Source organism: Cygnus olor, chromosome 2 (assembly GCF_009769625.2).
Source record: "Cygnus olor isolate bCygOlo1 chromosome 2, bCygOlo1.pri.v2, whole genome shotgun sequence".
In the NCBI taxonomy this organism is placed as follows: Eukaryota; Metazoa; Chordata; class Aves; order Anseriformes; family Anatidae; genus Cygnus; species Cygnus olor.
In genome coordinates, this window is record NC_049170.1 from 70,538,083 (window position 1) to 70,564,956 (window position 26,874).

General features: G+C 40.5%; 1 long non-coding RNA gene across 1 annotated transcript in view; it reads left to right on the forward strand.

Annotated features, from left to right (window-relative positions):
• The window catches only part of LOC121066367, a 40,383-nt gene extending 17,381 nt beyond the window's left edge, over positions 1-23,002 (forward strand). The window contains exon 3 of the long non-coding RNA XR_005817714.1: positions 21,921-23,002. This is a non-coding gene — a long non-coding RNA (uncharacterized LOC121066367). The remainder of the gene's footprint in view (positions 1-21,920) is intronic.
• Positions 23,003-26,874: the final 3,872 nt, after the last annotated feature.

The window sequence follows — 26,874 nt, forward strand, 5'->3', positions numbered from 1 at the left end:
TCAGGTTGTTTCCATCAAGCAAGACTCCAGGCTCACTTCTATACTTCCAGCTCTTCCTAGAAATACCTATTTTCATGTTAAATTAGTTTGTGGTCTGAGTTCTCTGATTCTTAGTATCTTTCCATGTGAGACCAGCATTTTTTGACTCCGTTTGGTCCATTGCTGAAAGAAGACAAGAATTAACATGCTAATGTGAAACATCTCTGTACAAGGACTGGTACAGTCCCCACGCTTCAAATTAGTATGATTGGTTTATATTGTTGTAGAAATGTCTGTTCAAAATTTTCATGAGCCTTACTTCCTCCTTAATACATTTATGTTTTCTTTTCTATCACCTTAAAAGTTCCCATTTCATAGTGGGTAAAAATCTGTGCCCTTGAAATTTAGATTTTGTATAGAAAAATCTTTTTAAAAAAAGTATACAAAATACTTTTTCTGAAATCGTTTCTGATCATCTTTGTTCCCTTCTAAATATGAATAGGGGAATTCATGTGCTTTGATTCAGAGTTGTGAATAAGGCACTAGGATGAGGCTAAATCTGGCATGGAAACCCATTTCAGTAAAAGCGTAAGAAAAAGTGTACTACACTCAGCTCCTGGCCAGGAAATAACGTCTCTGTGTCTTTGCAGAGAGCTCCCTTTTCAGCCTGTAGACTATACTTTCAGATGTTAATAATGACTCCTTAATATTTCCGGCTGAGAAGGGGAGACATTAATATTCTTCCAGAGAGCTCACAGCAGTGACTGTAAATTACATGATACTCTGGAAACACAGAGGGAGGTGTTTCCTTCCTTGGACAGTTTAATACCGGGCCTTCATTCCATGATGTATTACCTGTATTTAGCTTGCATTTTGAGTAATATTGTGCCAAATAATGGCATTGTGGAAGCTGCAGTGCAGCTCCTACAGGACAGAGGGCTGGCAGGAGTGTCTGTCCATGCAGGTGAGCTGTCCTTCATGGCCTGTGGCTTATCCTCCATGAGAGCTATGAGACATACAGTCTGGGCTAAAATTTTCAAAGTCTTTCTAGGGATTTACATGCTGTTTTTTAATGGGATTTATGAGGATTAAATCCCTCTCAGTCTTGAAAATATCTTCTCTAATGCCCTTTATTCAGTGCCATGTCAGAAGTTTTGAGAAGTTTTTTTTTCCTTCATCTGGGGCCCTTGTTTTGGGCATGAGATGTTATCGTTGGCAGTTTAGTGCTTTTTCTAATTAATCATAGTAGCAGATTAAACACTTTGATGACATTAAAGAAGGCCAATGCCCAGACATCCTGGCTTCAAAGTAAGGGGAGAACAGTATGTTCATCTGGAATGTCTGTTTTACTGGGGACTGTTCTAGGAATTGTGTTTCACTTAGCAATAATGAATTGCAATGACTGTTACTTAATCAGGACAAATTAAGATACATTTACATAATGAGAATACGTTCAGCTGGAGCCAAGTCATTAAGTGGTGCTTAAACTCATATTACAATCTAAATTTTTGGAAGTTTCCAAGTAAGTATAAAATGAAGATGCAAGGCAGCAAATGTAATTGTTAATTGTTTTTTTCTTTTATTTTGTGACATGTTCTATATCTCCTCACAACTATTTAGACCAAGTTTTTAATAGCTTTTTTTTTTCTTTTTTTTTTCCAGTTGTTAAAATGAAATAATTGACAGTTCATCCAGGTGGCTTAGTGCAGAGGATTTTATTGTTATTAGGTAAAAATACATTTTTTATGTGCTTGCAGTGTCTTCCTCCGTGAGTGTTTTTTCTGCACATTCTTGCAAAAGCTGCAAAATTGTAGTGTTGTTTGACTTTGGTCACCTGGTTACTGCAGGCATAGGCTAGAGCAGCATGCAAGTGCAGGAGGAAACTTTCTTGGGTGCTGCCCCATGTTCAGTCTGCAGAAAACGCCAAATCCAGACTTTTTCTGGGATTCATTTCTGAGGTGGATGGGGAGGAACCTCAGTGGATGTGGAAATAGAGGCACCAGAGTTCTGGGTTTTGGGAAAAAAAACAAAACAAAACAAAACAAAACCTCAGAGAAATGGAGCAGATGATGGAGCATAGTGTATTTTCTTGCAGAGCAGCAACAAAGGTCAGGACCTTCCCTACTGGTACTCATGTATTTCCAAGATCTCAGCATCCTGCCAAACCTATGGGACAAGGAGGAGGCCTGAATGACGAATTCAGTCAGCATTGTTACCAGTCTGATCACCATCTGAATGTTGCCAAAGAAAAATGATATCTTCCTGACAAGCAATCAGCTACTGCCTGAAACCTCTGACTCTGAGGAAAAGAGAAACCTACAAGCTGCATGTACTTGCCCAGGTAAGAGAAGGGCTGATGGGCAAAGTCCGTGTGATAAAATGAAGTCAAAGTAAGGTTACTGCAAAAAGTCTGACTTTATCCAGACCTGTGATATGTTTTAAGCAAGTTAATAGGTAACAAATAGTCTTAAGATAACAAATAGTTTTGTCCGTAAGTATTTTCTCATTGATATTTAGGATCAGGTGCATAGGTTGATCATGAATGAGAACTGGAAGACATTGTTTAGAAGATTATATCTGTACTTATAGGAAAAGAGCCAAGGTTTCTGCCACCTTGACTATGTTTTAAAGTCACATATGTACAGCTCTGTGCAACTCTGAAACATCTGTCTCATTTGGCTCATCTCACTGAATTAGGTAGCCTTTATATTGCGCTCAGAAGGTCTTTGGTTTGGTTTTACAAATCAAAAATTTGGTAGGTTAGATAGATGGGAGACAGTTGTCACATCCTTGTATGTCAGTGAGGGCTTTTAAGCACTTACCCTTCTTATCTTTTACATGGTGCTGTGATAAGGGAAAAAAGGATTTGTCAAGCATCTTCATGGCTGTCATATCTGAAGTCAGTAATGTTCCTGTTTTTATTTACTGTGATGTAATGCTATAAAGCCACCCCCAGCTTCAAGAGTAAAAAAGAAAAAAAAAAAAGAAAAAAAGAGCTGGTGCTTTGCCATTTCTCCCCCCCCGCAGGGCTGGGCTGAGTTTCCCCGAGGTCTGGGAGGATACACATAGGGCGATTTTCTCAGCCTTGCTGCACTGTGGTGTCTCAGCTGGCAGAGCATCATATGGCCATGGGGCAGTAAGCCAGGTCTGGGGATTTTCATATGTATGTGTCCCTTCTCAGGTTGTGCATTCATTTATCCATGCAGAGGAACCACAGCCAAGTGCTGCACAGCAGGTGGATGCGGGGGCTCTCTGGGAGGTGGTAGAGGAAGCTGAGAAGGAGCCCAGGCATGGCTCTGAGTTTATGCCAGAAGGTAGGCCAGGTTTTACACCTGTGTCTAATTAATTAGTGAGGCCAAATAAATAAATGACTTCCAGCATTGCTTTTCCAGCTATGCTGTGATGGGCAGTGGCTGGTTTCCTGCATTACTTTTTTTTTTTTTTTTTTTTCCTCCACCTTGTCGACTCTCTGCTGTGCTGCTTGTACCAGGGACAGGGAGCAGGGTGGCAGTTCAGTCTCCCAGTTAATTGTGTTTTAAATGCGGCATGGAGAGAAGTTTTTACCTGTCTGAATACTTTAGCTGCTTCCTGGGCCAGCTCCCTAAAATTGGGGAATTTATCTTGCTTAACACATGTGGAATGTTGCATGTAGCTTGAAATGGAGACTCTTATTTCTCCTTGACTGGAAATCTCTTTAAAACCTCAGCACACCCACACACTGAAGGTTAGTCTCATTTGATGCATACCCAAGATCTCCCTGGGTGGTACAACACACTGCTGCCTCTGCACAGCTTTTCTTTTAATCTGCTGTGCTGGACTTTTTTTGGCAGTGAGGCTATTGCAGTCACTCAGAAACACTTTATTTCTTTGAGAAACAGATAAAAGGTGAATTTTTAAGAAGGACATACTCTCTAAACAAACATGGGTTTGGGGTCTTACTGTGAATCTGTAGCCTTTGCTGTGAAGTTTATGTTGATATGATAGATGTATGGAGAGGTTTGCCTTTATGAAACACAGGCTGTCTTCTAACTCTCTCTAATAAGGCAAGTGTCAAGTCCTTTTTAAAATCATATTCTGGTTATCCAGCCTACTTAACAAAAATGGCATAATGTTGAAATATAGTAAAGGCAAACTATTTTATAGCCATCATAATGGAGGACACTTTGCACTGTAATAATGTGATGATTCCTAGTAAGTGGCATTGATATCTTCAGGGCTGAATTATAAACTCTTTTCATAATACCTTCAACAAGTGGGTGAAGTGCAGGGGAATGCCTTAATTTTGGGGGGAATTTCTTACCAACCCTCTTTGCTGGAGAAGGGTGATCTTAGAACCTGCTGTTTTGACTCAGTTTCATGGCTCCACATTGCCACCTCTGTGTTGGTGTATGTTTTGGCACTATTAGCTGAGATGAATATGTTATGGAAGAGTGAAAAGAAAAATGCTGGGTGAAAGTGCATCAAGTTTTTAAAGCAAGTAAATCATGGAGAAGAGAGTTACAGAAGACAGAAGTGAGCAGAATGGATCAGCACTATAAAAAGGTGATTCATTTGGGGATTTTATAAGGTCCCTGGGGTCCACTAGATTCTGACCACACATCAGTTTTTCTACATTGGTCCTTCACATGTCATGCTAAAGTCAGCCAATGACTTAAAGACTTAAGAGGAGTCTACTAAAATGAAGCTTAAATAGAAGAGGTTATGAAAAGAGGAATTTCTTTCCTACAGGATAATAGTATCTCCTTCTTTTGGATCCAAATCTACTTGAGGTCAAACCAATCACAAAGCCAGGTCTCATTCTCAAGGTGTCTACTTACCAGAAATCAATGATGTAAATTTCCTTGATCTGAAACTTTCTTGAAACCTGAGGCCTGTGCCAAGGTCTTTGTTGTATTCTAGGAGGTTTCTAGAGTGTGTGAAAGATGATTTCGTGACACAGCTGGTGAGCAAGCCAGCTAGGGATGGTGTCCCAATGGACATTTTGCTTATAAATAGAGAAGGACTTATGGGTAATGTGAAGGTTGGAGGCCATCTTGGGCACAGTGATCTCAAATTAGTAGAGTTTGCAATTCTTGGAAAAGTAAGGAGGGGGATTGACAGAACTGCCACCCTGGACTTCCAGAGGGCAGACTTTGGCATGTTAAGGAGATTAATTGGTGGAGTCCCTTAGGAGGCAGTCCTGAAGGACAAAGAAGTCCAGGAAGTCTGGACACTCTTTGAGAAAGAAATCCTAAAGGCACAGGAACAGGTCATCCCCACATGCTGAAAGATGAGCCAGTACAGAAGAAGACTGGCCTGGCTGAACTCATGTAGAAAAAGAGGGTTTATGACCTTTGGAAGAAGGGGCGAGTCATTCAGGAGGACTATGAAGATGTTGTGAGGCTGTGCAGGGACAAAATTAGAAGGGTCAAAGCCCAACTTGAGCTCAGTCTGGCTATTGCTGTTAAAGACAATAATATGTGTTTTTTTATAAATAAATAAACAAGAAAAGGAAGACTAAGGAGAATCATCCTTTGTTGGATGTGGAGGGAAACATAGAGACCAGAGATGAAGAAAGGGCTAAGGTACTTAATGCCTTTTTTGCCTCAGTCTTTATCACTGAGACCAGTTGTTCTCTGGGTACTCAGCCCCCTGAACTGGTAGATAGGGACAGGGAGCAGAATGAAGCCCTCATAATCCATGAGGAAATGGTTAGTGACCTGCTACTCAGATGTACACAAGTCTAGGGGGCCAGATGGGATCAACCTGAGGGTACTGAGGGAGCTGGTGGAAGTGCTCACCAAGCCACTTTCCATCATTTATCAGTAGTCCTGGCTATCAGGGGAGGTCCCAGTCAACTGGTAGCTGGCAAATGTGATGCCTGTCTACAAGAAGGGACAGGAGGATCCAGGAAACTACAAGCCTGTTAGTCTGACCTCGGTGCTGGTGAAGCTCATGGAGCAGATTATCTTGAGTGCCATCACACAGCACTTACAGGACAACCAGGTGATTAGGCCCAGTCAGCATGGGTGTATCAAAGGCAGATCCTGCTTGATGAACCTTATCTCCTATGACAAGGTGACACACTCAGTGGATAAGGGAAAGGCTATGGATGTGGTCTACCTAGACTTCAGTAAGGCTTTTGACATCATTTCCCACAGCATTCTCCTGAAGAAGCTGGCTGCTCAAGGCCTGGATGGATGTATGCTTTGTTGGGTTAAAAACTGGTTGTGTGGCCAGGCCCAATGAGTCATGGTGAATGGAGTTAAATCCAGCTGGAGGCCGGTCACTAGTGGTGTCCCCCAGGGCCAGTTCTCCTCAATATCTTTACCAATGGTCTGGACATGGGATTGAGTGCAGACTCAGTAAGTTTGTAGATGACACCAAGTTAGGCACGAGTGTTGATCTGCTCGAGGGTAGGAAGGCTCTGCAGAGGGATCTGGATAGGCTGGACCAATGGGCCGAGGCCAACTGTATGAAGTTCAACAAGGCCAAGTGTCGGGTCCTGCACTTGGGGCACAACAACCCCATGTAATGCTACAGGCTGAGGGAAGAGTGGCTGGAAATCTGCCCATGGGAAAGGGACCTGGGGATATTGGTCGATAGCTGGCTGAACACGAGTTAGCAGTGTGCTCGGGTGGCTAAGGAGGTCAACAGCATCCTGGCTTGTATCAGAAATAGCGTGGCCAGCAGGACCAGGGGAGTGATTGGGCCCCTGTACTCAGCTCTGCTGAGGCCACACCTCGAATACTGTGTTCAATTTTGGGCCCCTCACCACAAGAAAGACATTGAGGTGCTGGAGTGTGTCCAAAGAAGTGCAGCAAAGCTGGTGAAGGGTCTAGAAAACAAGTCTTATGAGGAGTGGCTGAGGGAACTGGGGTTGTTTAGCTTGGAGAAAAGGAGGCTCAGAGACCTTGTTGCGTTCTACAATTACCTCAATTACCTTAAAGGAGGCTGTACTGAGGTGGGGAGTGGGCTCTGCTCCCAAGCACCAAGTGATGAGGAGAAATGACCTCAAATTGTGTCAGGGAAGGTTTAGGTTGGGAATTCGGAGAAATTTCTTTACTGAAAGGGTTGTGCAGCATTGGAATAGGCTGCCCAGGAAAGTGGTTGAGTCACCATCCCTAGAGGTCTTCAAGAAATGTGTAGGTTTAGAACTTGGTAGCATGGTTTAGTGGTGGACTTCGGTACTAGGTTAAAGTTTGGACTAGATGATCTTAGAGGTTTTTTCCAGCCTGAATGATTCTATGACTCCTTTCCAACAAACTCACTGTGTTGGCAATCTTTGAGTCATATCTGTACTTAGAACTGATTGAATGTTTAGATATGTTATTGCTGGACAAAATATTGAAAGGCGTGTGACACTAAAGTGCTTGTGAAGGAGAGCTATGGTAAAGTTTCTGTTCTGCTGTTCTCTCATGTTCTGGGTGACAACTAAAAATCAGCAAATAGCTGCTGCTCTGGAAGTCAAGAAATCTCAAGTGAGAAACATGGATGACAATTTTGTCAGAATTGGCATTTTCCCATGAAATATTGTTTTTTGTTGGTTAGGTTTGGTTTGGTTTTTGTTTTTTAATGACCAATTTTGTACATTCAGATAACAAGTTGCTGTTCTGTGCAACTTTTTGTTGATCTCTGCTACCAATAGCTTGTAGAGAGCACCGGACATAACTGGAATGCAAGTAACAGTTCTAGGGGATTAGAAATGCAAGGGTGGATCAGAATGCTTTTGGAACAAGTTAGAGGCGATACCCTGTACTTATTCCATAGCAGACCTTTGTGATCCCAGCATTACCTCACCTCTGAAGACAAGTAAAAATTACCATGCTTCTGATTCCCTTGTTCTACCACGGCAGCATGTCTGTAAGTAGTGCAAGTCATGGACGGTTTGAATGTATCTTCAAACAGTATGATGCAGCATTGCCCTATGGAATAGCCATGATTCAATCATGTCTGGTTTTTAATTCAAGTCTCAGATCTTTTAAAGATCTTGGCATTATTGTAGATGAAGGTTATAAATCATTTTGAGAGGAGCAGACTTTAGATAGAGACATTTTCTTTGAGGAGACAAATTTAGAAATATAAAATTGATAAACAGCAATAAGTATATTTGAAATATCCGAGCATATCCCGTTCAATTTCCTCTTCTTACATAAGTGTAGTCAAAAGCATTTATGGTTTTTCCAGAGTGGTATATGTAGGTTAGAAAACAGCCTTAGGCCAATTGTTAGTGTGTTAGTAATGTAATATCCTGAAGTCCTAACGCTGACCATTGAAGTGCTTCTTCAAACTTTACTTTTTGATCAGTGATGACTATAATGACAATCACACTTGAGGTTCACGTGAGGAAGATATGTATGTCTAATAGGTCAAATCTGAGTTCTCTTTCTTATAGCTCTTGTAAATACACAGTCACTGGGTAAATTTATTGTTATAACCTGTTAGTGAGAGCCTCCAGATTATTCATACAAATTGTGCTTGTTAAGGCTGGCCTTGTAGTGCTAGGTCCCTGGCTGACCAAATGCTGTTGCTAATGGAAACTATTGTCTTTAAAGAAATTGCATCTCTTGGCCTTTTAGTGAAGAAAATAACAGACTTCAAAGATTAAACAAAAAATGCAACTGTCACAATGAGTGAGGTTGCGTTGCTTAATATTACAGTGTTCCACAGCTGGAGAAAAATGAGTGTCATGGGTTGCTGAAAGAAGAAAAAAACAACCCTCTACCACCTCTTCTGACTGATAAGTCCTTTTATAAAAATCTCACGCAGGCAGAGAAGTTGTTTGGCTCTAAAAGCTGAAAGAAAATAAGGTGAGGGTGAACAAACTGGCTTAGGTTTTCTGGAATTCTGAGGAAACATTTGTGTCTTAAACATTAATTTTTAAGTACCATTTGTCAAAATCTCCTTGTGCAGCTCTCCATTACTTACTTGATAAATGTATTACTGATGTTGTCATGCCTCACAAGAGCAAAGGTACCACTGCGCAATTCAGATTTCTGCTCCAGCTGGTGACAATGTGACACTAACCACAGCAGACTTCCCAAAACTTTACTAACACTGTGCAATTACAAAAATGCTGGTCTTTTTTCACAAGCCACTGTACTTCCAGGAGCAGTTGAAAGCTTAACCTCAGCCACATTATGTGAGGCTAGTGCTAGTGCAGGAATTAAGTCTCCTTATGTCCATGCCTGCCTCCTTTTACCCTCTACACTGTGTGCTATCTGGCTTCTGGAAGCTAGCGTTCGTGGTGACTCTATTTGTTCCCTTGACTCATGCTCTTATTGTCAGCAGGTTCTAGGTCTTTTTCCTAGAACATCCTTATTCATATAGTCACTGCTTCATATACGTCTTCACATATGTCACTGCTTTCCTTCATGTCGATACAAACCCTTGGCTCTAATTTTGTGCCACGTGTTAGAGCCCTCTCATGCCTCTGTGTTTGTACCAGTTGAGGTTGTGCCACGCACTTGTGCGTTAATACACATGCTGCTACAGGGCAGAACTTTTGTTGGCCTACCTTATATTAAGGAGCTATTTCTAGTGATGGTCTACATGGGCAGACTTACAGAGAATTTGAAAAAGCATTTGACAGGGTGAATTGAAAATATTTCATGCTATATCATGCAGCATGTTGGAGTATAGATTAAAAGAAAAGAAAAAAGGTTATTTTAAAATGTTTTACTTTCTAGATATCTTCACATATTTACATTGAGGATCAGTCTAAAAAATTGTCTCTCTTTAAAAACTTCATTTTAAATTTGAAAACTATTAAATACTATCCCTGTTTTCTCTTCCTTTTTTTCCTGCTCACTCCTCTTTATACGTACACATGTATATATATACATATATATGAAAATGATAAATAGAAAAATAAGTACACATCATTTTTTCTCAACATTCCCCTTCCCCCCCCCCCCCCGCCCCCATTTGGCAGAATGATGTCCATTTGAAAGGATTTTTGTTAAGATAGGGATAGGCAGAAATTTTATTAATTCCACTTTTGCACATGAAAACATGCAAGGAAATATTTTTATTGTCTAGAGGTCTTTGCAAAAGCTTGCTTTTGCAAATTCTATAGAATTCAGTAGCAGCAATTTGACAGTATTTCCTGAAAATTGAATAGCTGAAGGGATAAAGTTAGGGTTGTGGTATCTTTGGGTTTATACTATTACTTTTCTTGGAGATTAATGTATAAAATTCAGTTACCTTCAGTAGGCCCCATAATCATTTTCAATTCCTCAACTATTGTTATATTAACTATTTATTTTGGCACAAGTTAGCTACTATCCAATATCTCATCTAAATATTACCTGATCTTCTTAAAAAAAAAAAAAAAAGGCAAAATAGATATCCAAAACTTTAAGACCTGGTTTCTTAGGAAATGAAATGTTGGTTCTGTGGGAAACTCCATTATTTCAAATGTATTTGTTCAACTTTCTTGGAAAAACAAAAATTACTCAGGTTTTAAGAAAGGGCTGTGAAAGTATCTAGATTAATGAATACCAAACAGTTCATTTTTAAAAACAAACAAACAAACAAAACAGTGGTTTTGCTCGTTGTATATGTATTTACTGTTATGTTTTAGCAAGATATCCATAATATTAGATGTATGTTATTGGAGTATCCTAAAAGAGGCTTGTTAAATTAAAACTCTGTACCCAGTTCTCCAGTGCGCTTTTTCAGGATGAATTTTTATACAAAGAGCATGGTCTGGTTTAGGACTATATGTCAGTCATTAGAGACAGAAAAAGGGCCTTTCACAGATGAATAGCATCTGGGAAAATTCTGTTGCTTGTAGAGGAGGGGTGAGAAGGTGGCCTCAGCCCTGAAGATCAGGAAGGAATTTATCACATACACATGGACTCATAAGATGGTATTTAAAATTACATGTTCATCCTAAAGTAAAAGAGATGTTTCAATAGTGTGCTAAAGAAAAACTCCAGCTTTTCCTACTGTAGACTATGTGTAAATCACCACTTTATTATTTCAGTGTGTCTTTTGAAATTTCTCTGTTCAGATTGTCTTGCAGTTGGAAATTCACATGTGCCTGCAACCCTCCAGAGGAGAAAGTGATTCAAAGGCTCTTCTTAGATTATGATGGGAAGTGGAGAACCAGACTTCAGGCACAAACTGGAGAGGACTTTGGTGCCAGCGTAACATCCTTTGAGATAGTTGCAGCTCAAAAGACCGTTGAAATGAGCAGAGCCAGATTTTGACTAGACACTGAGAAAAAGAGTAGCTCAGGTCAGTTAATCTATCATATTACATATGGGGGATCTATATGGTATGATACTGTTTCTCTGCCTGCTCTCAAATTGTGTAATTGGAGGGATACAGTCTTCGAATATGTCCTTGCCTGAACAGTAGCTGTTCTGATTTGCTTAGTGCTTTTGATGTAGGACTCAAGAAACTACCCCAGAAATTTCATGGAAATAGTGAGAGAAATATTTGTGTAGCAGCTTGTAGAGCTCACAAGAATGGTATTTTGGGAGGAATAGAAAATGTATGGAGAGAGAAACCAAGCTGTTCAAGGGTATGAAACAGTTTCTGTCCAAGCAGCACCTAAACAGATTTGGACTCTTCAGCCCATTAGTGCCATGACAGACATTGATAAAATCATGAGTCTGGTCTCCAAAACCAGCAAGTGACTTCAGATTTTATTATTCTTAGTTGCCATCTAGACACCCCAAAACCTGAGGAAGTTTCCTGTGCTTTATATACAACTTTCTTGACATTTCTGAGCCACAGCTGAAGGTGATTACTTTACAGACACTTAAAAAATCATGCTGGGAGGGGATGCATGAAGCAGAAATATTCAAAACTACATGGGCAATGGAGCTTGGAATAACCAGTACTCAAACGGATGAACTGAAATCACAGGTAGTACGTTCACTACCACCTTTCCATTCCAAAGAGAATTTCAGTGCCAAAGCGGTGATATTTCAGTACTCCACTGATATAGCAAAAATAAGGAAAGAGAACTGTAATTGTTGAAAAGGACATTTCTTGTAAGTTAAAAAAAACCTCAAAACAACAAACGCATCTCACACTTTCTTGGAAATGATCCCCTCCATCTTTCCCCCCCCCTTTCATCATACTCGCACATGCCTGTGATCTCCTTCCCCCAAATCCTAAAGGGCAAAGCCCTCAGTGGGTGGTTAAGAAATTAAAAAGTCAGACCAGCTACACAAGAGAGGATATTAACTGATGTCAAAGTTCTTGTTTGGCATCCCTGCAAGGGTACAGGGTTGATGTATTTCTGGAAGATGCGTCTGTGTTTTTCCTTTAACCTGACTTCTGAGAACTCTCCTAACTCTCTGACTTCTGAGAACTCTTGTGTAATTGCTCCTTTCACAAATCTCTAGCTGTACCAGAAAAATTTGTTGCCCTGAGGTCAAGATTCAGTTGTGTTGTGTCATCATTGAAGCCTGTTCTCATTTCTGATTCTGGCAGGCTGGCTACCTGGCTTCAATGAAGGTGATCAGTATGACCTCCAGTCCAGTTGTGGAGACACAGAACATCCACAAGGTGAACTGGATCATTTGAATGCAAATCTGAATATAATAAATACGTTTGTGGCTTCTTCCACAGATCTTGGAAATGTGATAGAAATTTCCGCTGAAAATTTCAGCTGATTCATAATGGTTATTGCTGTGGCTAACCAGGTTTGGACTGGGTCTGCTCACTGAATTTGTTGATCCCTTGAGCAAGAAGCCTTGCAGCAGAAACAAGCAGAAAGCAGAACAATTCTAATGGAATTTCCACTTAGAAAATTTCATCTGAGCAACAGTCCCACTTGCCATTTCCTTCCATCATATTTGATGGCACCCAGCACTTTGTACAGTCTGATCGGGTAACCATGGATTTCCTCATGACTTTAAGAGAAAGCACCAGCCAAAGTTTTACTCCAGGAGTAGCCATACAGCTCAGAGGATAAAATTAATCCCTTAACTGATGATCTAAATGAAGTTATTCTTTTGATACTGTTGTTATTGGTCCTGTGTTGGAGACACAGATATTTGCTCTGAATAAAGTGACTCAACTCCTTCCATACTCAAAATCAGAATCAGAGCTCTGCATGCGCCCTGAAGTGCTAGAGTTGTGATGTGTCTCAAAGAACCCCAGGGAAGAGGAAGGGAGAACTCCTAAATAATTCAGCAGTGAGGAAATCTTCCTCTTACCACAACATTTTTCTTACTTAGCACTCTAGAACAAGTTCTGTCTAATGTTAAGAGTTAGAGGCAGGTTCATGTTTATTTTTTAAAACATCTTTTAAATAGAATGTAATTTATGTTTCCAGTGTGGGGATAGAGAAAGTGTGTTGCTTATGCGACGTATTTGTCCTAAGTCCCACCCTTGAGATGTTAGTCACATGGATTAATTCACAGGGACTTTTCTCCTCTGAGAGTAATGGACCATATCACACTGAAATGCAAACAGCTAGAGTTACATTTGATTTTCATCAAGTATATTTGAATGATCTTTCTTACCTTGGCAACAGCATCAGTGCTCCTTTTCAATCCTTCCAAAAGCAGTTTCTCCTGTTGTAGTTTCATGGCTCTTTTAATTGCAAATTAGGCTAAGCCAGATTCTTATTCAGCTTTTGTTTAGGAAAAAACTCCCACAGAAATGTCTTTGAGAACGTGTATAAGTGAGGGTTCAGTAAAAATGTAAACCAAAAGATTTGGTCTGGTTAAAGAGCTGTAGGCAACTGAAATTTTTGTAGGAAGGTGTCTGCTCTCTTTGGGTGCTCAGTTGAGTGTACCCTGCGCTCCTGAGACACACTGAGCACCATCACATGGGCATTTCTTCGGAGGACTCTGAAGGAGAAGCTGAGTTGTGGCCACTGTGTGTTAGTCACTAGCATGTTGACATGTGATCTGTATTGAAATAATTTTGATGCTTGCAGTACTTTTGTCCTGCACATATATGTGCAAAAAAACATGCTCACAGTCACTCAGGAACTGCATGGTGCTGTGGTTGGTATAGGTTTATACATATTAATTGGGCTGCAGCTTTGCTAATCATACTTGTAATCTTCCTAGAACATACCTCAGTAGAAATAATCAAGAAATATTTTAGACGTATTTGTGAAATATATAGTGCAACTGCTTTTATCTATTTATAAAGACAGATGCTTTAGTTAGAGCTCAGGTTATTTTTACTTAAAAGATGACCATAAAATCACAGAAAAACTTAAATAACCTCAAGACACTAAATGCAAAGTCTTGGAACTTTCTGGGGCTTCAACTAAGTCCTTTCTGTTCCCTGGAAAAAACAGTAATTCTCCATATCCTTTGTCACAGAGCTCCTATTTTGGTTTTGGCAGAATAGGAGAAGATAAAACCATGACAATGTCCTGAGACTTGGTTTGGAGGGTAGACAGCTCATTTAGGGCAGGAAGGAGAGGAGTGTTACCAGGTAGGCTGATTTATAAACTGCTGGTGTTTGGAATTACCTGTAGGATTGGGATGTGTTATCCTATAAATCGCAGAGAGATGGATGACTTGATAGAGGACAGAGGAAGCTGCAAGAGAGACTCAATTATTAAGAATCCCTACAATTTATTGTGTTGTGATCACAGCTAACCCAATGGACATCACCTTCACATGGTAGCACAGGTCACGTAATGTATAACTGGAAGGTTCCTGCAAATCTGCAAGGGACTGTTGCTGGCCTTATTCCTATTTGAATTTACAAATGTTTTCTCAAGAAAAGGAAGTAAAGCCCTTTTTTCTGTTGCAAAATATTTTAGGAAAACATGTTTGGGGCAAATACTATTTTCTTTATTGTTTTGCGACATTACTTTGTTATTTTATTTTATTTTTTTAAATCAATATGATGTTTGTGATTGTTGTGAAGGAAGGGTCTTACAGTTAATATTTTATTCTGGAAAAGCTCAGATCAATATGCTTCACTCTCTCCTTCTAAAATTTAATTTCAAATAGGCTGTTGCTTCTTCAGGGTTAGCATTTTCTTCCACAACTTTTCTGTCTACAGGTCTTTGAAACAGGACGGAATTTGTCTCTCACAACTTTTGACTTAATATTGATGTTGTGACTTGGAATGAGAACTCCAGGAGAGAGCAAAACAAGGTGTCTGGCCGTTATTTGCTGGGCAGCCTTTTTGGCCTGTGAGTCTCAGCTCTCATAAGCCATGTGGACTTGGGCTTGATGATAGCTTGTCAGGAAAGCTGAGACCTTCCTGCACCATCTCATCCCCTCAAAGAAAACTCAGGAGGGGACACAGGTGGGGAACAAGAGTAGGAAATTTTTGAAGGGCACAAACATGTGTCTTACAGGAAATCTCTTTTTTCTGATGCCTGCTTGTATATCTTTCTGGTGGAAAACTTTGTTTAGCGGTCAGTTGACAAACTGAAATGTTTCACAGAATCAGGTATCGGCTCCATTGACATTTTCATTCCAGATCTATTTATTATATTTCATTCAATTTTGTGGAAGTCAAAAAGATAATGATTTTATCCAAACAGTCCAGTTAGGCTTTCTGAAAATCATTCACATGAAATATTTACAGGGGACTTTGTTTCATGAAATATTTTTAAGTTTTGACTTTGAAAGTGGTTTCAAAGTTTTTGTTTGTTTTTGTTTCATTTTTCCTTGATTCAAAATCTAAGTATTGGTAACCTGGAATTTATTGCATGATGGAAAATTCATCTTTTAATTTGCTATACTTGTAATGAGGAAATTTCCTGGCTTTTTTTTTTTTTTTAATTAGAATAATGGTGCTCCCCCCAGCTAAGTGACAAAATTCCATCCTTCTTTTTCAGACTGTAAGAAGTATTAATTGAATGTGATATCCTTCTTGACTTCTTGACCTAAGACTATGCATAGTTAAACAGCAGAGTTGTTTTGCCCTGGACTTGAATGCATTTTAATTCTAGATAAAATGAGTCATTCTACATGGTGTTACATAAATATTTGTATTCTATAGGTGTTAATAATACTGAAATACTAAAATGCAGAGCTGTGTAATTACATACACTTATCCTGCACCATTAAATACTTGATTTCTACTCAGTCTGAAACCTGCTAAGTCTCTGAAGAATCCATGAATATCCAGAGCATGAGCTAGGAATGGAAATGTAATACTGCTGAAAAGGAGAGATTACCAGCATTACAACATCCTGTACAGCTTTTGTTTCTCACTAGAAGATTCTGAAATGAAGAACTGTTTTAGCTTTCTTTTTGTTGTTGTTGTTGTTGTTGTTGTTGTTGTTGTTGTTGTTTTTGTGTGTGTATTGCCCTCTTGCTCCTAAGGTCTGTGGAGAAGGTAAGATATACAGTATGTTGCAGAAATCATCCCAGTAAAACAGAGATGATACTCTGAAAAGCCTCCTTAGCACAGTTCTTCCAGTTACGTATCTGGAATGTGCATATAAATTGGGGGGGGCAGCTTAAAAATTTTTGTTTTGGATACCTTTCCTAAGGGATTGCACTTCTAATGTGCAACAAAATCAGAAATCATAAACTGATACCCAGTTAAAATTTTCAGAGGTTCTTGGTCCTATGATTCTTATGCATATGGCCAGGTTCTGCCCTTTGTTTTACTGTTGCCTTCCACAGCACATCGGTGAGGTGCACAAGGTGGCCTTCCTTTTGCTCACTTTGAGTGAAAGCATGATTTATCTAGCAACCATGTATGGTAAGTCAGCCTAGCATTGGTTCATTATTTCAGTACTTACTTTGTCCCTGCCGGCATGGATAGTCTGACAACATATTTTGGTGGTCTGTCATACTGACTGTTTTTCATGTTTGCTCAGCTGGCTAGGTATTTATTGATTTGTATGGGGTTTGTCACAACAGCAGGGAAAAATATTTTGAACAGTGTTTTGGACAATGTCTGCCTGAAAAGCTGCAAAAATTGGCAAGGGAAATTAAAAGACCTGAAATGACTTTTACATTTGTTATCCAGACATATCCTAAATTGAAGGAATATCCTTTTATTTAGACTTGTGAAGTAATGAGAGCAGCTGTAATTCTTTTGTGTCTGTAAGTAGGACTCACTGCCAATAAAGGTATTGAGTCCCTGACTTAACTGTATGTTGCTTAGGTTGAACTCAGAAGGAAGAACATAAAGGAAAAATGAGGCTAAAGATGTGTGCATCAGTAAAGTCTTCAAGGCTCTCATTTACATGTTTGTTAAAAATAGGACTGCTAATGATAATGGGCATAGAGAGAAGAATCAAGGGAAGGGGGTGAGGGGGGTGGGGGGAAGAATATAAGGAAGAATTAAGAAGAACCAGGCTTGAGAAAAGGTGAATTTGTTGTCTTATGAAAGAGACAATCTTTTCACTGGATGAAGATTATATATATAAATATACAGTTTTGAAGAGTGGGGTGGAGAAACTGATGATCAGTCTAGATTTATCTCTTTTTATTAATGTTATGTTTTTGTAAGCATAGAGATTGCTTTCTTATAGTAGACATACCATATTACTTAGAAAATGATCACGAAAGTATTCCCTGCATACAGAAAACACTGGCTTTCCAAACTCAAGGTTCACTTGACAGGGAGAGAGAATCAACTGGTGCTGTAATGACTTCCTGAATCTTAAAAAAAAAAAAAAAAAAAAAAAAAAGTGGAAGGGCATGGTGAATAAAGGATGAGATGTTCATAAATCCAAGGTGTCCTTGAGGAAAATAAGGCTTCTAAGGCTTAGAAGATAAAGCAGCAAGCTCTGAGACTCATGGGGACAGAAATAATGGCAAACAGGAAAAGAATTAAAAGGCTTCAATCATTAGTAGTTTCAAAGGAACTGTTTCCTTTGTTTTCCTTGACTTAAATGGACACTGATGTGGATACTGGAGAACTAGGCTTAACCTTGATGCAGAGTCTGAAAAGAAGTTTGAAAAAAAATATCTGGGGCTGTTGACCCAAATGATAACCTTGCACTGAGCATGATGCTGCACAGAACTGATGTCAGCCCCAGAGACCAGCGCTGAATATGCCCTTATAGTCCTCACAACCTTCTGCTGACACCAGAAGAAAACATCTGCCACCCCTCAGTTTGAAAGTGATAGCAGAAAGAAGAGAACATCCGGGCTTCTAGAGGACTGGAGATCAGTCCCGGTCTGTTTTTCTTTATTACCCATGCTGTAAGGGTGACTCTGTCAAACTGTAGTCATCTGAACGTTTGGCATCTCATCTTAGAACTTGTAGTCTAGTCTCCTGCTCTCTGAAAGGTGATGCATTCCCACCTCCCCGGCATCCCTGAACATGGTGGAATGAAGGGCTCTCTGGAGCTGTCTGTCTCCATTTACTGCTGAGAAAGCACAGACAACCGATGTAGGCAATGCCAAATCTGGAACCTGCCACCTGGAACATGCTGGGCTGCCATTTGATTCACTTTATTTTCTTGGAGGTGGAGGATGTGCAAAGTCTGTTGAATACACACATCCCAGAGGTTAGCTAACACTTGTGTGTCCTTTAATTATTTATTATTATTATTGTTGTTATTATTTCTGAATATATCTACCTTGTTATGCTACAAACAGGGAGAGGTATCCGTAATTCTCAACCAGTGAGGTGGAGTAGCCACTGGATTTTCAGAGTTCATACAATATTAAAATAGCCCATTGGAAGGCTGTGTTTTGGATATCTAGTGGTTTCCATCCTAATTTGGAAAGAGCTTCCCAGTATCTCTGATTGCTCTGGTCCAAAGCTACTCCTTCAGACCAGAACTGAGATGGATGGTGATCCAACGTCAGATGCATCTATGTGAGTGGAAAAAGTAGATGAGGGTGATTTGGATATAGTGATCCCTGAATGCTAATGAAAAGAAAAACATATTTGGCATCATTACAAGTCAGGACTCTAGGGGCTCTGAGGATTTCAATATTGTGTCCTTTTTTATAACAATAATAAATTTGTCAGTTACGTAGGGAAACATTGTGAAAAATGAATACCTTTTACTGCATTCAGAGCTGTTGCTCTAAATCCAGCGAGATAATGGCCAATAAAACTTTGAGCTGGAAGATAGAGTTCTGCATTGCTAAAGCCTTCATTACGTGTGGTTTTAGAGAATGTACACATGTGCCAGAGTGTCTCATTGTTCTTTTGCTGTTTTATTATTTTGTCAGTATGAAGTGGCTCTGATTCCATCTATGAAATGCAAGTTTACCTTCTATTGATCCTGCTGTCCATGTATAGGTCCTTAGCAGCTTTGCAGAATGCTGTTAAGAGCAGTTAGCTTTTATTTGCAGCTGAACCATACTGTAGTTTGTTCCCTACTGAAATACATAGCATCTCAGTACAAATGCGCTTGATTAAATCTTTCTTTTTGTTTTGTAGAGGGTTGTAACTGAGATCCCCCAATGGCAGTTTCTACTGTAGGCCAATAGGACAACCATCTGTAGTCTGACCAGACCAGACTGCTCTTGTTTTTACAGTGTAGAGCAGATTCCTCATCAGTTGTTAGGCTGTGAAACTCACCACTAGGTTATCTGCTCCAGCTTCCTGAATTTGGTTTCCTTTAAAACTTTGACAAATCCAGTAACTTCTTGTTTAATGAAAGTGTGTATGTGGTCAGGCCTGAGTAAAACTAGGAGCTCTTCTATAACTGAGTTCAGTTTTCAGCACTCAGAGAAAGTACTCCATCTCATGAGAAGCAAGCATCTGGGTCTGTAGGTACCTCACATCACCAGTCCAATTGTTGGTTCTTTCAGTATTATAAATCCAGTTCACAGTGATGACACTTCCCCTGTAGTGTCTTATTTTTTCAACTGGTGTACAGCTAAAATATATAGTAGCACCATTCCTCAGGTCCTCAGAGGGAGGGGGTTACGCACACAACAATGGTTTCACACTGCATTGAAATACTGCAGCTTTTAGGGTGGGATATGCAGGATCTTTTTGTAGTGCAACCAGTGCTATGTCAGGAAAAATGTAGCTCCTCAGGCTGGAACAGAGCTAATAGGAAAGGGCACATGTTTGCATAAAAACCCTACCCAAACAAACCATGGAGTATTTTAAAACTGAAGAATGGTGTGGTACCCAAGAGATGAATGAAGAAGTCGTTGGTTTAGCATAAACCATACAATGTTCTGGCAAGATTAAGGATCTTATGCAAAACTATGATGATTGTTTATTAGTGCAGCAGTATTGATACATCCCATCAGAGGGATTCCTTAAAGGAATGTGTCATATGTGGAAAAAAAACTTGGTGAAATGATGCTTGTAGAAAACATTGAGCCTTTGCAGGGGGGACTGCTTACAAAGCACATTAAGAATAAGACTTTACAATTTAAAACACTATACCGGCAGGAGTGTGGCAGGGAAGCTGGGGATGGGTGGACTCCCACCATTCTCTTCTCCAAAGGACACCTTTCTGGGAGGTGAGCAGTATACTAGTTGCAGGTCCCCTCCTTGAGTAAGGAAAGCCCAGTACTGGCAGCACCTCTGACAGAGGATCAGAAAAAAGGAAATTGTTATTGTCTGCTACCTCTTTCCTGTCTCTGTCACCTTGTCTATAGTAAGTAGTCTCAGCATAGCATTATGACATGCATCTGCCTGGGGCAGTGTTATGGGAGTGCTGTACCAAAAGTTTGTAGAGAGATTTGTGGATTTCCACAGCAAGATACAGCACAGACATGCCACTGAGAAAACTCCTCCTGAGGTCACCTGGTCAGATTTTGCGGCTGGTCATACACACTGGGAGAAATGCTGTGGTCTTCAGCAGTGTAGTGTCTCTTGGATGCATACAGGCAATGGTGGAGGACCAGACCTTTCTTTTAATCTAAGGAGTCAGAGGCAAATGCAGCCAGAGGATTTTAAATGAGAGAACTGAAATTCAGATTCAGAGGATTATTTTTGGTTTGGTTTGGTTTGGTTAGAGACAGACATTAAGGATTTGAAGACAGTGGAGGAATTTATTATATCTGGCAGTCAGATGCACTCAAGTTTACCGTGGTTAATTTTATATAACTAAAATACATACCAAAATCACTTATAACAGAACAAAGTTTCATCCTTCCTAGTCAGCGCATTTGTAAACAATACAGTATTATAAAATATACTTCTAATTATGTGTTACTGTTTCGACTGTAAGGATGAGCAAACATTTGCACCCATGGGGAGCAGTGTTCTACTAAATATTTGGCAATTAGCTGAAAACAGCAGAAAGAGATCCAGATGGTTCCCTGATGTCCACATGCTTTTGATAACCCAGTGCTCTCTTTCTCCTCCGCAGCCAGGGAACCTCCTTCCTTTAACTACTGCTCCCTCTCCCAGGGCTGGCTGACAGACTACAAACTGCCTTTTCTAAGCATCCCCTTCAACTCATCCTGTCTTTGCCAAAATTCTGGTAATTTCTCTCAGGCTAAGTGCTGTCAAACTCCATCTTGTCTCTCCTCACCCCATCCCGCTGCCCTGCCATATGCCTTTGTATGGACAAACACGGGAGGTTAAATGCCTTCAGTTGCTTGCTTGTGTGGCTTGCCATGTTGTACAGCCCAACTTGGAATACAGCATCTGTAGACAACTGCCACTGAAACCCTGTCAGATGATTTTGGAAAAGAAGTAAATGGGAAGACTTGGTTCGAGCATGAGAGTTTTAAAGCTTCTGTGCTGGTCTCCAAATTGTTGTACGTTTCTCATGTTCTGGGGCCAGAGCACTTGAATGGGAGTTTTGTGTGGGGTGGGTAGGCTTAGGTCTGCGTCAATTCATGGGAGGGAGACAAAAGATAGAGAGGGCCTCAGCTGGGGGCATATGTCCTCCACAACTCAGCATGGGTTAATTCTTTCCTGTTGTGAGGTGAAATGTTCAGCCCCTCTTTTCTCTTTTTGGAATGCTTTGCCCACTGCTAATTTACATCTCAGGCATAAAAGACCCCTTTGTTTTCAAATGAAAAACATAAAGCCTCACTCCAGAGACAATTAAAAATGAACAGACAAAATATTATAATATACTGAATGATATTCAAATGTTTTTTAACTTTTTCCAGAAAAATATGCCTGCAGATCTGTGTACCATTGCAGAGATGAGTCTAGAGGGATTTCATCCATCAAATAGAACAATAAAATGACTTTTGATCTTTATGAAAGTGGTGAAAGAATGGAAATAAAAAAAAAAAAGGAAAAGGAGCAGCATAGAAGGTAAGAAATAGTGGAGAATACACCAGGAATTCCTGCAATATTTTACGCTTAAAAATATGCACACTTGGGTTGTGAACTGCTTCACAATTGTTAGAGAACCTTTCTCAAAATGTCCTGAAATGTCAGGGGCCCAAGAAACTCATTTCTTTTTAGACTGGAATCTGGCAATAGAGGAAACTCAATAGAAATGCCCGTAGGAATGTTTTAAAGAAATAGTGGACACGTAATGCAAAGCACTGGTGCCACAGGTGCCATTCAGGTATCTCCAGGTACGGTTCAAATGTCCAAAGACTGCCTAAGTTTGAAAATGGCAATGAGAAATTTTGTGCCAGAGCAGATATCTCATGTACTATGACAAACTTGATAGAAATGCAGTCTTCTGCCCAGATCCAATTCAGATCAAATTTGTACTGTCTGATGGTGGAGAGACATGGAATGTGTGGCTGTGGTGGGAGACTCTATTCTAGCCCTCCCAGTGTTGAATATCCTAGTTCTATGTCACATAGAACAGACAATAGAATAGGAAGATAGGGCCGATGTGTCCACATCTGCCACCTGAAAGTTATTTATCTGGCCTAGGGGAAATTTCTGAAAGATACGCTTCATGCTTCTCTTATGGCCAAACTGCACTGCAGAGAATTGATTTATTAAAACATGACAGAAGTGGGAGGGTAGGGGGAGGCACTGGGATGGGGTATGTTTCTCTTGAAATAAGGTAATTTGGTTGTGTTATGGTGGGACTCTGCCATGGAAAATTAGTCCTGAACAGGATCTTTAGAGAGCATTGAACCATCTTTCCTTTGGAAGGCAAGTGCAACTATATCAACATCATCCCTGACAGATGTATCTGACCCCTTCTTAAAGGTATCCAGAGATGGAGGCTCTGAGTTGGGGCCTCAAAGATTAAATAAGCATTAACATGCTGGAGCAATGAGCAGCTGTGATTACTAGAATTAAGCCTGTATTCTAAGGAGCTGGAAAAAATTAATCATCATTTAAAAATATCGGTGTGTAGGCTAATTAGCCAAGTCGCAAAGCTAATTCAAAAGTAAGCTCTGGGGAAAGGTGAGGCGGTAAATATCCTGGTTGTGCTTTTTTTGCAAAATTAAGCTCTCTATGTCTTTTTGATACTGATTTGATTAAACATCTGTAAACATCTTAATACCTTTTAGTGTGGGGAAGGAGAGAGGAAAACAATCAGAATGGAAGGCAGTCAGTGGAGTGTTAACAGTGAGTTACATTTTGTTTTCATTTCACATGGGGTGGAGTTGAGCAGGTGATGTGTGTGTGGTAAGATGTACCTAGTGATGTCTCTCCAACTTCTTACCTGCAGTGACTTAGGAGCCACTACCTTCCTGTCTACAGGTTTGCAAAAACTGCTGCTGAAAATCTATATTTATTACTAACTAAAATTTATCTGGTTTTAATATCTGGCCAACTGTTTTTGTCTCATTTGTGCTTACTATGGCCTTCTTTTAACATCCTTTCTGTCCAAAATTGCTGAGGGATGTATGAGGAAAATTATCTGTGAACTGTTGTCTTGGCTTCAGAACTGGGTCATGAGTTAGTGTCTGAGAATTTGGTCCTTAAAACAAAGCTGTCAGCAGGAATCATTGAAATTGCTCAGAAATACACTGTTTAAAAATTCTGTTTGTTTTTACCTGGACAGCTTCTTATCCAGCTCTGTGGGGATTTGATTCAAAGTCCAGTACAGCCAAAGTAGACCACTGTTCTTCCTTCAGTAAGGCTGGGATTTGGACATGAGTTACACTTGCTTTATAGTACAGGCTTCGTTCTCTCACGTACCTTCATCTCTCTCTGAAATTTTGCTCTAGAGCCAATGTAGTTAAGGCTACACAGTTTTGAGCTGAGTGCATCCTTTACAGATACAAATCCCTTTTCTAAAATGGGAAAAAGAGAAGTATATTGTGACTGACAGCTCAATCTGAGCTTTGCATCTAAGCAAAACTCCAGTCCACGTGCAAGGCAGGAAGTGAATGGCAGAGCTTCAGAAGTAGAACAGAAACCCACATTCTGCTTGCAAATGCACAGTTCATGGCTCCTGCAGGGGCTGTAGCTCAGCCCCCTGCAACAGAGGCAGCAATGCAGGTGTGGAATAACACGCTACAGCTATGCTATAATATATATTCACAATAGGACTGCATTACAGCAGGTAGGAAGCTTGTAACTGCTTGGAAAGTCTGTCAGAAGGTTGCCTTAATGTAGGGCGTTTGCTTGGAAATGGAGCCGAGTGTGACAGAGGGGGAATTTGAAGGCTCAGTCTGGTCCTGTGAAGCTGCAGCTAGGTTGGACTTGGTGCACGCAAAGGGGAGGTGAGCCAAAACGCAACACCTTCAGCTGAGTGTGAGAAGAAGACCTGGCATTTATAGCTAATGAGAGGGAGGCAAAGTAGATCCAGGCAGGCTGGGTTCCATCCAGCACAGTCTGCCTTGCTTTGGTGTTGTTTCTCTTACAATGGGACTTGGTTTAAATTAGGGTAAATATGGGCAGTGAAATCCAACTCTTAACATAACCCAGAAAGGGCTTCTGAAGACCCAGCATGCTTTTTCTCAGCTCCCAGGGCTGTCACTTTGTTTCCTTGCAGAATTCTGTTATTTATACAAAAAATACACACAATGCACGTAAACACATGCCTGCAGATTACTGGGTAGTGGTGGTATCTCATTACGGGATATGGCATGGAAAGGGCCAAGGTGAAAGTAAACCTGCTGCAAAATCCTGCCCTCTGCATGCCAGGGCATGGTTAAGGAAATGGGCTAGGTTGTGCCCTGCCATGAGGCGGTGGTGTGGAGGCTGCAGCTGTGGGAGACCCGCTGGCATCGCGTGGCAAGGAGCTGTGGCATGGTTTTCCCTTTCCTCAGTGCTGCTGATCCTGCTTTCTGTTACAGGGCTACATGCAGCTCTTTTGGGGCTGGCCTCAGGTTTGCACAAGCACAAGTACCATGTCTTTGTTCAGCCACAGTGTAAGATACAAGGCATCCCCAAAATGCAATGCAGAGAGTGGCGTAGGCACATATTGGCATCATCTTGGTCCATTGCCTGTAGGGACCAGTGGGAAGACACAGTCTGAGTGCCCTCACCAAGCTATTGATGCTGGGAAAGGATTGGAGGGGTTGAAGGAAGCTGTATCCTAATTCCACCTGTGTGTCACTGGCTTTTTTTTCTCACCTCAATGCAGTTTGCTGCAACAGCAGGCTGCAGGGTCTAACAGGGACTATGCAGAGAGTGCTAAGACTACAGAGGGTTGGTTTTTTGCTTTTTTGGAATGCATGAGTTTCTATCACTTGCTGAAAATTTGAAGTCATAAAATCCTGAAATGTCTAGAGAAGCAGTCAGAAACAGAAGACATAGGCACGTTCACGCATTGGTATTCTGTCATCATGTTTGACACAGTTCCTAGTAAATGTGTGTAAGTCTACGTGTAAATATATACACATCTGTTTGTTGAGCATTTTCTCTACTTACTGCTCTTAGGAGATTTTCTTATTAACATGAATAGAATGTATAGTTTCATATCACCTGTATTTGCAACCCATTGTAAAAAAGAAGTTTTGTGGTAGCTGCTGTTAGTGCATCTGAAGAACAGATATCTGAATCAGGTTTATTCAGATGCTTCAAACACGTTTGGTTGCAATGATGGAATTTATAAACCTTTGGAATGTCACTTTTTATTTGTCTGAGTGTAAAATAAACATGCCCCTTGTTTGTTCCCACCTCAAAAAAATAATAACCTGGAAATTGTTCTAAATGCTGGAAAACACACGTAGGATATGCAAAATGGAGAAACGGAATTGTCAGCTTTCCTGAATGATTAATCCTGGATTTTAAACTAGACAAACAAAATCTCATTTCAAACATAATCATTTTCAGAAAATCATGACTAAATGAGAGGATAGCTGTCCATTGTCCCAGATTATTTTGTTTTCATCTGTACTGCATGGTATCTTTTACCATGATTAATCCCAAAGGAGAACCCAATGTGAAGCAGGTCATGGGAAAGCAGTCTAATGAAAGTAAGTTTGCAACTCTTAAAAACACATCAATTCTCGGGATGCTACCATTTGCTATTCAAACAGAGTGAAGGGGACAAGCGCAGGATGCTCAAGTGCTGGGCCTCCACCCCCCATCAGCACCTCCTTGTGTGCTGTGCACTGCTGCCATGCAATGGCAGAGCTTTAGGTTTGGGGATGGCGGTGATGGTGGTGCTGCCACCCGTACTCTGGTAGAGCTGTGCAAAGATGTGCTCGGGCTACAAATGGGAATAGCTTGCCCTCAGCCATTTCCATCAGTAGGAGAAGTTTTGTACTTGTTTTCTTACTGTGTGTAACAGTTTTCTCCGCCAACAGCTTCATTGGTCAAGGTATAAATGAAGGTAGGGAGCTGACATTTGCTGTCCTCTCCTTAGAGAGAGGAATGCTGGCACTGCAACCTCACAAATGAAAAAAATAGATGAAATCACATTGTTCCCATTCTGCAGGGCAGTCAGTAACCTTTCTAAGGGGGAAGGAGGTAGCTTTTTTAAATTATGTTCCTTGGGAATTACAGATACAGCTACTATTAATGTTAGCAGCGATGTTTCTGTGCAAGTGTCCACCTTCCTGAAAACGTAACCCTGGCAAGCAGAAGTTCCAACTGTGCAAATTGATCCCAAGGAGATGGAGGACAATGGGGCTGGGGGTGGTTCCACTTCCAGAACAAAGGCTAGACCCAGCTCTGTTAACAATAAAGGAATATCTGCACGTTTTCATTTGTAAATGCTCTTAGAATGAAATGCAGATTTCA